Genomic DNA, 11380 nt, shown 5'->3' with positions numbered 1-11380 from the left:
AAAAATAGGTACATCAGTCATGTACCTCTTTTTAGGTTTCAGCCCTACCATATTGTAACTTTCAGCTTCGAGGGCGCACTGCCATTTTAAGGTGTTTACGGTTCAGTGCGTTAAAACAAGAAACGTCTCAGGTCAACCTATGTTGAGTTTTTGATCATTTGTCATCTAATTCATATAGTTTCACCTGATATTAGTGGCATTTAACTGTGAGAGTTCTGAATATGAGAAAATTCCACCCGAAATTAGCCATTTTCCCATTGAAACCCGTGTAATACATAAATAATGGTACTCACCTTACAGTGGTCCATTCCACCGAACTTTATACAAAGCTTCGTAAGTCTCCAAATTAATCGCAAGCTACGACGCATCGTAAAATCGATTTAATCACTAAATTGACTTACGATCGGTACCCTTCGTAAGTATATAATAGGGATTTACTACAGAACCCTTCGTAAAGTTATGTCTAGTAAAATGGTATTCGTGCGAACGGTTACTTGAGATTCGAAGTGTTAAAAGTGTAGTAAAATGAACCTCATTATCCTAAGATATAACTGTTATCTCACAAAAGATTAACTTATCACAACTGCACAAAATGGGCTTCTTCGATGCTTCTTTGTGGATTACGTTGGTCAGATTTATTTAAAGCTATTTAATATGCAAAATTACTAATTTGGTCAGAGTAAAGGTGAATGACTACATTTGCTGAAATACGTGCGAAAAGTTTGACTTTAGCGTTAGAGAGGGCGTTGAATCGATTGATATATGATTGTCCGTACAAACATTACAAATATCAGTCGATTCGTCGTCTTCCTCTGCACAGTGCACGTGGCGCCTTATTTCGTTTTTGCAACCATAATGGGTCGCAATCAGTGGCGTAACGTCATAGGAACACGGGGGAGCACGTGCATCGATTGCAAAATTCAGAAAATCCCATAGGAAAATGGTCAAAAAACGGTTCGCCCTCCCAATCATGGTCGGTGCCCCACCCCCCTCCCCCATATGATGACCCACGCTACGCCACTGGCCGCAATACCACTAACCCTTAGGGATAGGGTTTAGGGTTAGGATTAAGGTTTTAGTTTGAGTGAATTGTGGTCCATTTATGATTGCAAATAATAAATAAGCGACCGGTGAAGGCGCCCCTTGGCCTGTAGATGCGCCTTCGTATTATGGTAATGGTAATTGAATGTAACTACTCATGGGGAAACCACAGAGGATGATTTAAGCACTACCCAGCACTCCACTGGGGTCAACTTGCGGTTAGCACAGCTGTGTGAGTGAACATGACACCACTGCTTGCCCACTGCATAGACGTGCATGGTTAAATTTGAATTTGGACTGATATATTTACAATAAAAACACATTCAAAATGTTGGTCGATTTCACATTTTATGTTATCTACAGAAGGTGTGAATTATCCTTTGTGCATACATCACTTTTGTTCTGAAATCGACTAAGTAATAAGGAGACACACATAATTCTAAAACAGCATCTTTTGCACAGAGTTCAATGGGATTTGAAAAATAAAGTGGCAGTTGAAACTCTCGTGATAACACTTTTACAGTGCATGATGGGGCTTCCTTAAATCATCCTCTGGGGAAACCATTACAGTGAAATACAGCATGTCTCAAAAACTGTTGTGCCCTTTCGTTGTTAAGTAAACATATCGCGAGATTAAAACAAGCAAATTGAACAGAACAAACGGCATTTGAGAGCTAAGACTACGCCCGTGACGTTGATGTAAGCTTTATGTCACAACGGTATTTTCTAATTGCCAAAGAGGGCGCTTTTCACTTGCACAATTTTTCTTTTTGAGACAGGCTGTAGAGCAGACGAGTTTGGCAGCATGGCTCTGCTAATAACGTTGATGGCTGTACATCTTTGGGCAGAGTTTATTCATATTATTCCTTCGTTTGAAAATCATGAAGTTTCAATAAATATCATAATTATTACGGGGTAGTAAACAGGCTCTGGAAATTGTTTAACGTCCGCATCATTTTTTTTCGTTGACAAAACAACTTAGTCCAGGCCGCAGATAACTCGATTCTTTTAAATCCGGTTACAAGTTTACCAAATGTCTTTGACTTCCCACATCCGGAAAATAAGCATGACAAAGTTGGAAGTCGGGTTATTAAAGAAATCTGTAGTAACAATAGGTGAAAGACTGAAAGTTACACATAATACGGAACTTGTTCAACAAGCGTTCGGAATACATGTAAGGCCTGATCAGAGAGTTGCTCTTTAGTCGTTATTTGCATAGATGTGCTAACATAGCCTGATAGTTGCTTTAACCACTTTAAAAAGTAATAATGTGTGATTTGCTCGCAGCGATACACTCAATTTGTTTCAATTTCTACTTTTTGCACCATTGTAATACTCAACGGTGTACTTATATATCCTGTGAAATTAATTTAAGAGTTTTGTATTAAAACCAGGGATCCTGCTTCAGATTTCACACCACCAAATAGAATTATAAGGTTGTGCGCCCTTAATTTCCTTTCTCAGAAAACCCATCCAAATTTAAGCATTAAAATGAGCAGAAATTTGCATAATTTTAGCCAAATTTGGATTGGTCATGATTAGTAATATTAATTCCTGCAAGTGTACCACATATGGGAGAGATCGAATAACTTTTAATGATTTTAAGCAGCCTTTTCTTTACAGAAACACTGGCATGGTTTTGCCTGTAAAATAGGCAATTCCCGGGCATCGTAGACTTCGAGGACCAGTCGTAAAAAATAATGACGGTCAACCTATATTTGATTTCAAATATAGGTGATTTCAACCATCATAGCTGTCGCTTAAAACTGAGTCGCTCCTGTGAAGAAACAATTACGTTTTCTTAAGGCAAATTTAGCACATAATCTCTATGGGACTCTGATTTGGTGGTGTGAGATCTTTATTCGCCATATTATTAGTTAAGGGGCTAAGTGGATTTCTTTCATTTTACGTCATTCGACTCAAAATGATCAGAAAACCTCCTTGTCTTAGTAATCTATATTATGTAATAATTTTTGGCAAAGAATAACAAAAGGCAAATCATACATTATGGCTTTAAGCCGAAAGCTTTATGATAAAGACAACATAGGAAAGTTTGCATGAAAAGATAATTATCTCTTATTTCAGAAATACCTAATGACGATTTTAATGACTTTATCTTTCACTATTTAGCAATTCCCCTTATACACAATTTTGATTTTTGTTTTCACTTTTGAATGAGGCTTTAATGGACCCGCGCAAAATAAACAACATGCTATATACGTGTCGGGACTGATGATAATAATGTAAACGAAAACTTATTACGTGCTTGCGCATCAAGAAAGATAACCATAAATGGCGCAACGACGCAGCAATGCAAATAAACGACAATCACATTTATAGATTCGATCACAATTTAAAGGAATAACGGATAGTAAGCAAAATTCATAGGTCATGCGTGAAAAGAAGAAGGTTAACAACAATTTGTTTCAGAAACCATTTTCAAATGTCTGGATTTAAATAAATTGTGAAAGGTACAACGCTTGATGAAGTCATCTGTAAGTCAGGAGCAGCGGAAGGATGCGAACGTGTCCCAAAAGTTATGTAAATCCGTGGTTCAGATACAGAAAAGCCTCATCGTTCATGTCGTTAGGGCACATGAATTCGCGATGTAATTTATAAGGAATTAACAAATCGGAGATGTAACGTATAAGACAAGTATTTTTAAGACAATCATGTCCGATACTAATAGCCAATGCAATTCCTTTGGCCGTAATATGTTCGCTTGCTTTAGTAGAGTAACAATTTGACAACAATATTTTGTATGCGGCTCATTGTCACTTGATTTGATAGTCAGGAAGTCAATACAACAGAGTCTACGTTCTACTGGATTTAATATTTTTATGAATAGACAACTTGTAAGTTGTATCACGCCCATCTTGTTCTCTTGAACCATGAGGGTTGAGTACAGGCATCAGAACCGGGGATGGTCCTTCTCTTTTCGAATATCTCTGACACTTTAAAGTTACCCTTCTTGTACAGACGTAATGTGCCATTTGTGTGAGGTAGCTGTTCATTGACATCCGTGGTTTAATATATCCAATATGAAAAGTGAAAAGATGAGGATTTTAACATCTTCTGATGATTTCAGGGGAACGGTCGTTTCATGTCTGCGTCAAACATGGTACTAAAATGGCGAATTTTGCCAAATAGACATATTTGTGACACGAACTGGTCCATGGGGCCAAAGGAGGCATTTCCGAAGATTGAGTTACTGTAATTATTACATTACACATACAATAGGCTATCATTTACTGAAAACACCAAAGGTTTAGCATACTTGGTTCTAAAGTTATGAAGTTTTTTGATGCCTATTTTCTTATGTATTTTATTGTTTTTTACTCCATATTTTTACCGTTATCTCAATTTCAAATTTGCCACTTTTGGCTCCCATGTACCAGATCGTGTCACATTTACGAGTTGTGTTACGGTGAATATTAAACTACTGTAAACAATGAAATTTATTTCCACGTATATTCAAAGCTCCAATCCTCGTCTGTACAACGTACAATAGAACGTCCTCATTCTCCTACGCGTCAACACATATATAAACGGGTCGAAACATGCATTAAGAAACTGCATCAAAATCAATCCGTAGATAAGATCAAGAGTATTACACTTTTCACATTTACCGCTTAAAGACGCAATATCACTGTAGATCACATAGAAACTGTATGGTAGCATACAGATGGCCATGGCTGACACTAAACCAATTAGTGTCACTGCTGGTTTGACGTATCGTTTTCTAACAATTGCTTCTGATCTGCTCTTCTGATTAGAAACATGTGGAGATACTTTGTCTTCATCTGGGGTTGTTTCTGCGAGTTTACTATCGCTTGAATGGCGTCCATATGCCGAGTCCTTTAACTCATGCGCCATGAGTTTTGTCTTTTTCAGCCGAAGATGAAGTTGGTACAGAAACGCTATACTTAACATACACACTATTAATACGGGAAACAGGTAGAGAATCAGGAAGAAACAGAGAGCAAAACTCTCTACTCTACGAGGGGGTGACAAGCAGTACTTGGAATGGTCAATACTAGCGGCTACTTCACTCACACTTTTCGCTTTTTCCCAAAATGCCATTTCAATGATAGCTGTAATAAAAGTAAATATCCAGCCACCAGCGATTATTTTGTAAACTCCTGTTCGTGTTATTTTCTTGATATACTGCGGACCGTTTCATGTTAGTATATACTGCGGATACTCCATATATACTAACATGAAACGGTCCATACTTATTGTCATCAGGGCAATCAAAGTTCCATGAAGGCTGATATCGACTGAAAATATCCAGATAGCACAGCCGATTTCTCCAAATGGCCACTGATTTGGTGTAATGTACAAAGGAGACGCCAGTGGTAACACAAATACACCTGTTATTAGATCCGAACAGGCCAAGTTCAAGATCAGCAACTCGCTTGGTTTTTCTCGTAAGGATGGTAGCTTCCAAAAGGCTACAATCGTTCCCAAGTTCATTACAGTAGTAATGGCAATAAGTAATGGTACTAAAATTGAATACGCAATATTCACCTCAATATTATGAGAAGTTGAGTTCGGTAAAGCAACGTAGAAAGGCATGGTGCGATATGTTCAAACTCTTACGCTTACTGATGAGAGGTAATTTACTGGTAGAATATGCAGTGCTATGATTGCAATTGTCTGTTTTATAGCAACACTGAGATCCGACTAGGAAAGGAAATTGCAAGGTGAACGATTAAACTTTCGGAAGCACATTCGTGAGGTAAACGTGACCTTTGTGTGAATTTCCACATATATGTATTGTGTATATCTTTGTTACTATAAACACGAAGCGAGAGAGTACGGTTATTATGGTACTCGTATCACTGTATATCCAGCATTAATTCACTCATCAATTTTAACCAAAAAAAAAAAAAAAAGCAAAAGCAATAAAATAATAATAATAAAAAAAAACAGCAACAAAAAAATTCTGTTACAGGCGCAAACTCTTATGGTATTCTCACCCAATTTTCACGAGTTTATACCAAGATGACGCGTTTAATGTTCATGATCCTGATTGCGACATCTTCCGCTACAACTGGTCGTTTACGCAGTGTACGTGACACATAGGTGCACGGGGTTACATTAGTCAAGCAATAGATACACAATATAAATAGTGTGTCGGGGAAAAATGATACAGTCGAAAGAAAATTATCAAATATAATAGGAACCATTTCTTGTTCTTGACAGTGGTATTTTTGTAAAGCACAATTCTCAACACAATTCCTCTCGCTTCTTTTAAAATTTTTTAAAATTTAATTACATTCGGCCGAAGCCAGGCAAAGCCCAATAGTGCTCCAGAGGCTACTAAATTAAAGGGATGCCAACCGAATATGACGGGACAGGGATATGGGAAGAAGTCCGATTTTAGATGCCGGAGGAAAATCCGAACAAAAATCTGTGGGGATGAGCATGGATTGGCAATCAAACTCACATGTAGCAACGCGGGGAATTGTACCTGGGCTGCAGTGGTGAGAAGCGAGTGAGAAGACCACTACACCTCATTTGATCATCTGCATTGATAGTTACAGACATTTCGACTGCTTAGTGCCAGAAGTGGGTAAGTGCAAATTACATGTTACTCAGTTCGGCAACAAATGGACAGTTACTCCTCTGCACTCCATAATAAATGTAAGTTACTTTGGGGTCTAAGCATGGTCACTTAATTGCGTCTATAACTGTAAGTTTTTTTATTTATATTTATTTATAACATTCGGCGAAACGCCAGGCAAAACCCAATATTGACAAAAAATAAATTGAATGGATGCCTATAAGTGACAATAGCGTTTAATTAAGCGAAGTCGAATTAAAACCAAATTGTCAATGGGGAGAAAATTTTTGGCCAGGCGTATAAATGGGTTTTTTTTTTTACCCTTGTGTATAATATGGATTAAGCCGTTGATCCACTTGGAGGTATGCACATCAGTGATTTCAGATATGCGTTCACCTATGTTAAAACAGGTGCAGGGTTATTGAATGCATTCATAATGGGTTTGTTAAAGGTTTTTGTTGTTGCTATGATACAACCAATCACTTGGCATAATTGTAGCTGACAAATGCAAATGGGTTTTGACTCACATCATGTTTTATCATCGAGAGATCAACGTCTACTGAAAAAAAGGTTAAAGCATCTATGGTTAAATAGCTGCATGTCAATATAAAACAGCGACATGTTAATGCTTGCATTCGCTCTATGGCAATGTATAGCAATCTACCAACAGGATAAACAAAATGGCAACAGTAAAACAATCAGGGTGTGATTGTAACATAGATCGTGATTGTGCAGGACGGTGCGTCATCATGGTGGAATCTTTGTCTTTCGGCGGTATGGAAGGGACAATGTACTTGAGTAGGCAAGTTATGATTAATATGTTAATTATACGATGAAATAATAATGATAATAATAAATAACAGAAATAGCACTAACGAGGATCAATATGAAGGACAGCGATTAATTAATTTAATACATGTAGCGAAAAGATTACGCAACTATACGTATCCCTTATCTCTTGGAAATTTTATTAAATGTAAGCCTACATGCATAGTCCTACACATATAACATCTATAAGCCCCGCTATAAGCAGTGCCAAGAAATGAGTGCGTAAGGCATAAGATAAGGTGTGTTTTAAAACATTAAATAGTGCCAGCGTGGGCATTTCAGTGATCGAATAATTATGAACAATGCAGTTAAATAGATTAAGTTCAAACATGCTTAATACACATGAGCACAGTCATGGTAATTAAGGCGGAGGGCAAGTAGTATGACCTATGGTACCTTTCGAAGTACAGTGGGATCAAAATTATTATACAAATGCACGGTCAGATTCAGTTTCGAGTTAATGCGAGTTGATAGAGTACGTAAAACCAATACCCCACAAGTTCGAGTTTATAGCTATTAATGACGCTTCAGTTTGACATGGTTTCTTCAAAAAATCATAGGCCTAAACATGAATATTACAGGATCTAATAGTAGTAGGCTAGTAATTATGGTAGGCAATAAGTACAAGGATAACTAGCGGGGATCAATATTAATCAAGCAACAAATGGTAGGGTCAAGGAGGTTACACTAAATTCATGGTTCTATTACTAATGAAAGACAGAATAAGAAGAAAGAAAAACTATTGTTTATCAAGAGAGATAGACCAGCTCTATATAATGGCAGAGTCTGGATCTTATCAAGTAATGAAGGGAAAACAATCTGACAAATAAGGATGGTCACTTAAAGTCACAAATAAGGAAAATGGAAGTATAAGTAATAGGTCTAATATAAATATAAAAAATAATAAGCAGATACAGTAATAGCAAAATGAAACCCCAATTGTAAGGGTAATGATAGATATAATATAGATATGCAGTAAAATATAAAAACGGGAAGTAAAGAAGGCCAACAAGAAAAAATATCTTATTTTCTGGAGGTAAACAAATTGGGATGGTCACTTAGGTCACAAATAAGGAAAAGGAAGTTTAAGTACTGTATAAATATAAAAAATAATAAGCATATCAGATACAGTAATAGCATCTAGTAGATTAAAATGAAACATTTTGTAAGGGTAATGATAGATACAATATAGATATGCAGTAAAATATATAAATAGTCCTTCAAGAACATAAATTAGTAACAAGGTAGAAATGACCGATTAGTGGATCTGCATTATACAATTTAATATAACTATATCAAAGAATACATACAGGTAATATAGTGCAAGAAGAAAAAATAAATACAAAATAAATGGAATTGAGTATATTAGGCCTTAGGCCTAATATTAAAAAATTATAAATTACATGCGTTTAAGGGTAGACGAGGTATTGTTGGTCGAAGCAATCTAAAAATCGATTTTCATTATCTAGATCAATATATTATTGAAAGTTAACACCTTGATGTTTTGCAAAGTTCTACAAATCGTATACTTTGCAAACTTGCTTAATTTATTGTTGTTAATGAGCTATGTACGTTTTACAAAAGTGTTGTTGTTTCAGCCCTCTTTACAACGTAACTCAAGAACCGCAGCACCTATTATAAAAGTATATCTGTGATATTTTGATTCTTCTACACGCTCGCTATGAATTGAGCAATGCAGTTTTTGCCAAAGCTCACAACCATTCATAAGATACTGTGAACTACCAAATCACAACAGTTTAAAATAATTAATAACCTTAAAGAGATTCTTTTGGGGGGTTGTCAATTAATACGAGTTATATTATTGAATTCGTGCATTCGCACAACTCCAGCGATGGTTTAGGACGTTTGTAGTGCAAGTATCGGGTAAAGCGCGAGAGGCTTGGTTAAAAAGAATGATAAAAACAAAAATTGTCTGGTACAATTGTAAAATTTGAGAACCCTTAAATGCTTATTACAGTGTGTAGCAAATACCCTGGCTGATAATATGGAACATAGGCAGATCAAAATATTGTAGTTGGCATGTATTTAAAGAAATTCTTTCGGGTGGTTATCAATTTAATACCAGTTATACTCCATCGATGGTTAGGACGTTTGGAGTGCAAGAACGAGAGGCCTAGTTAAAAGAATGAAAAAAAAAAAAAAAAACTGACTTGTGCAAATGTAAAATCTGAGAACCCTTATGCTTATTACAGGGTTAGCAAAAGCTAGCAAATACCTTTAATGTACTGGCTAATAGTGCGGAACATAGGCAGACCACATGGCATATTCGTACAGGCAAGAAATATATTTTGAGTATAGGCCTACACTAAAAAGCCAAACTATTATGTATATAGGCATTCATGTTTGTAGGTGGTATTTATAAAGTATGCGGACACATCAAATATGGTTAAGAGGTATATGTATGTAGGCAACGGGCAAGGAATACATGATTATACAAAATAGATGAGAAAGTAGGGGGAGCAGCTATATGAGGAAGCCACTAATTGCATAGTGCGTTGTGATGTTAGCCACCATTTTCATTATAGTTAAACAGCTAATGTAGTAAGAGAACAAAACAAGCCTAAGTTGAAAGGGCAAAGGTCACGTTCGCGAATTCACATGCATACAATGAGCTACAATGTCAAACAATTTTATAACAAATAGGCGTTTTAAAAATAAAAACAAAGGAGTAGGCCTATAGTTATAATTTACAGACGTCTATAAAAGAAACATGGCAGAACAGACACCAACAGACAAATCATATCTGCATATCATAAAACAGTAGTATAAGACATACAGTGTATAGCATCAGTTGTCTCTTGCTGTGTATTTTTGTTTCATTTCAGAAATTCATAGTGTTGATGTTGTGGAATTAGCATAGGCCACTTGTGAACATTACGAACATGAACAATATCGTGTGGGACATGGCAAAATGTGTAGGGGACATCATGCATGGTATAAAGTTCAGTCTACAACAAGCGACAATTGGCGGTACTTCACAAGGCGAAGTTCCTGAGCTCATGGAAATTAAAAACAAATTCACGCAGGAACGTGTGGACATGCATGAACACATGGATATATATCGATTCGTTATCTAAATCAATATGTCATGGAATAATAAAACGTTGATGTTTTGCAAAGTTAATTCTACAAATCATATACCGTGAAAACGTCAGCCTGAAAACGTGTTGGATTATTGTATTGTTGTTAAGGAGTTGGTACCTCCACACTTCTTACAAAAGTGTTGTTGTTTCAGCGTTTGTTACAACATAATTCAAGAACCACATGACCTATGTGTATCTGTGATATTTAAATTCTTCTACACACTTGCTATGAAAGGATGAAGGCAATTTCGGCAAAAGCTCACCACCAATTGCAAGCTAGGTGCTGTGAACTACCAAATCGCAAGGACCGGATGTGCGAACGTTTCTCACATGTGCAGGAATTATTACGTGTTTAGGTGAACGATGTTGTAAACCAGAGAAAACCGTTAAAATCGATGCACAGTCGATTACAATATTAATAGTCGCATCACCGCATCATCAACATATATGTCAGGGGTGACAGCATGGAATTGGCATTTGATGAAAGCTCAAAAAAAAAAAAAAAACAATGCAAGTAGTTTGTAGTCACAAAACAAAGTCAAGCAAACTTTATTTGGAAACGGCATGATCATCACTAGAGCTAAACAATGACCAAAAAGGACAATGAACTACAAGTATACAGTACAGGATTAAGCAGTCTAAGATACATTTAATTTGGTTTCCTTGGGGACACAAATTGAAATGTAATTCCTGAAATGCATAATAAAGCAAGTTGGTAACATATATTGATATAACACTCTTGCTATGAACTTCACAGTTGGCAAAGGCGAAATGATAAAACAAGTTCATAATTTAAGAAAAATTGTATATATATCCTGTATGAAAATCCTTTGTAAAT

At 36.3% G+C, this 11380-nt stretch overlaps 1 long non-coding RNA gene across 1 annotated transcript; it reads left to right on the top strand.

The window, feature by feature from the left end:
- The first annotated feature begins 6840 nt into the window (after window positions 1-6840).
- Window positions 6841-10156, top strand: LOC140136773 (uncharacterized). Its single transcript, XR_011856758.1, has 2 exons — window positions 6841-7180; window positions 7226-10156. It is a non-coding gene; the product is annotated as an uncharacterized lncRNA (long non-coding RNA).
- Window positions 10157-11380: the final 1224 nt, after the last annotated feature.

Source organism: Amphiura filiformis, chromosome 17, assembly GCF_039555335.1.
Source record: "Amphiura filiformis chromosome 17, Afil_fr2py, whole genome shotgun sequence".
In the NCBI taxonomy this organism is placed as follows: domain Eukaryota; kingdom Metazoa; phylum Echinodermata; class Ophiuroidea; order Amphilepidida; family Amphiuridae; genus Amphiura; species Amphiura filiformis.
This window is presented reverse-complemented; position numbering and strand designations above follow the sequence as displayed.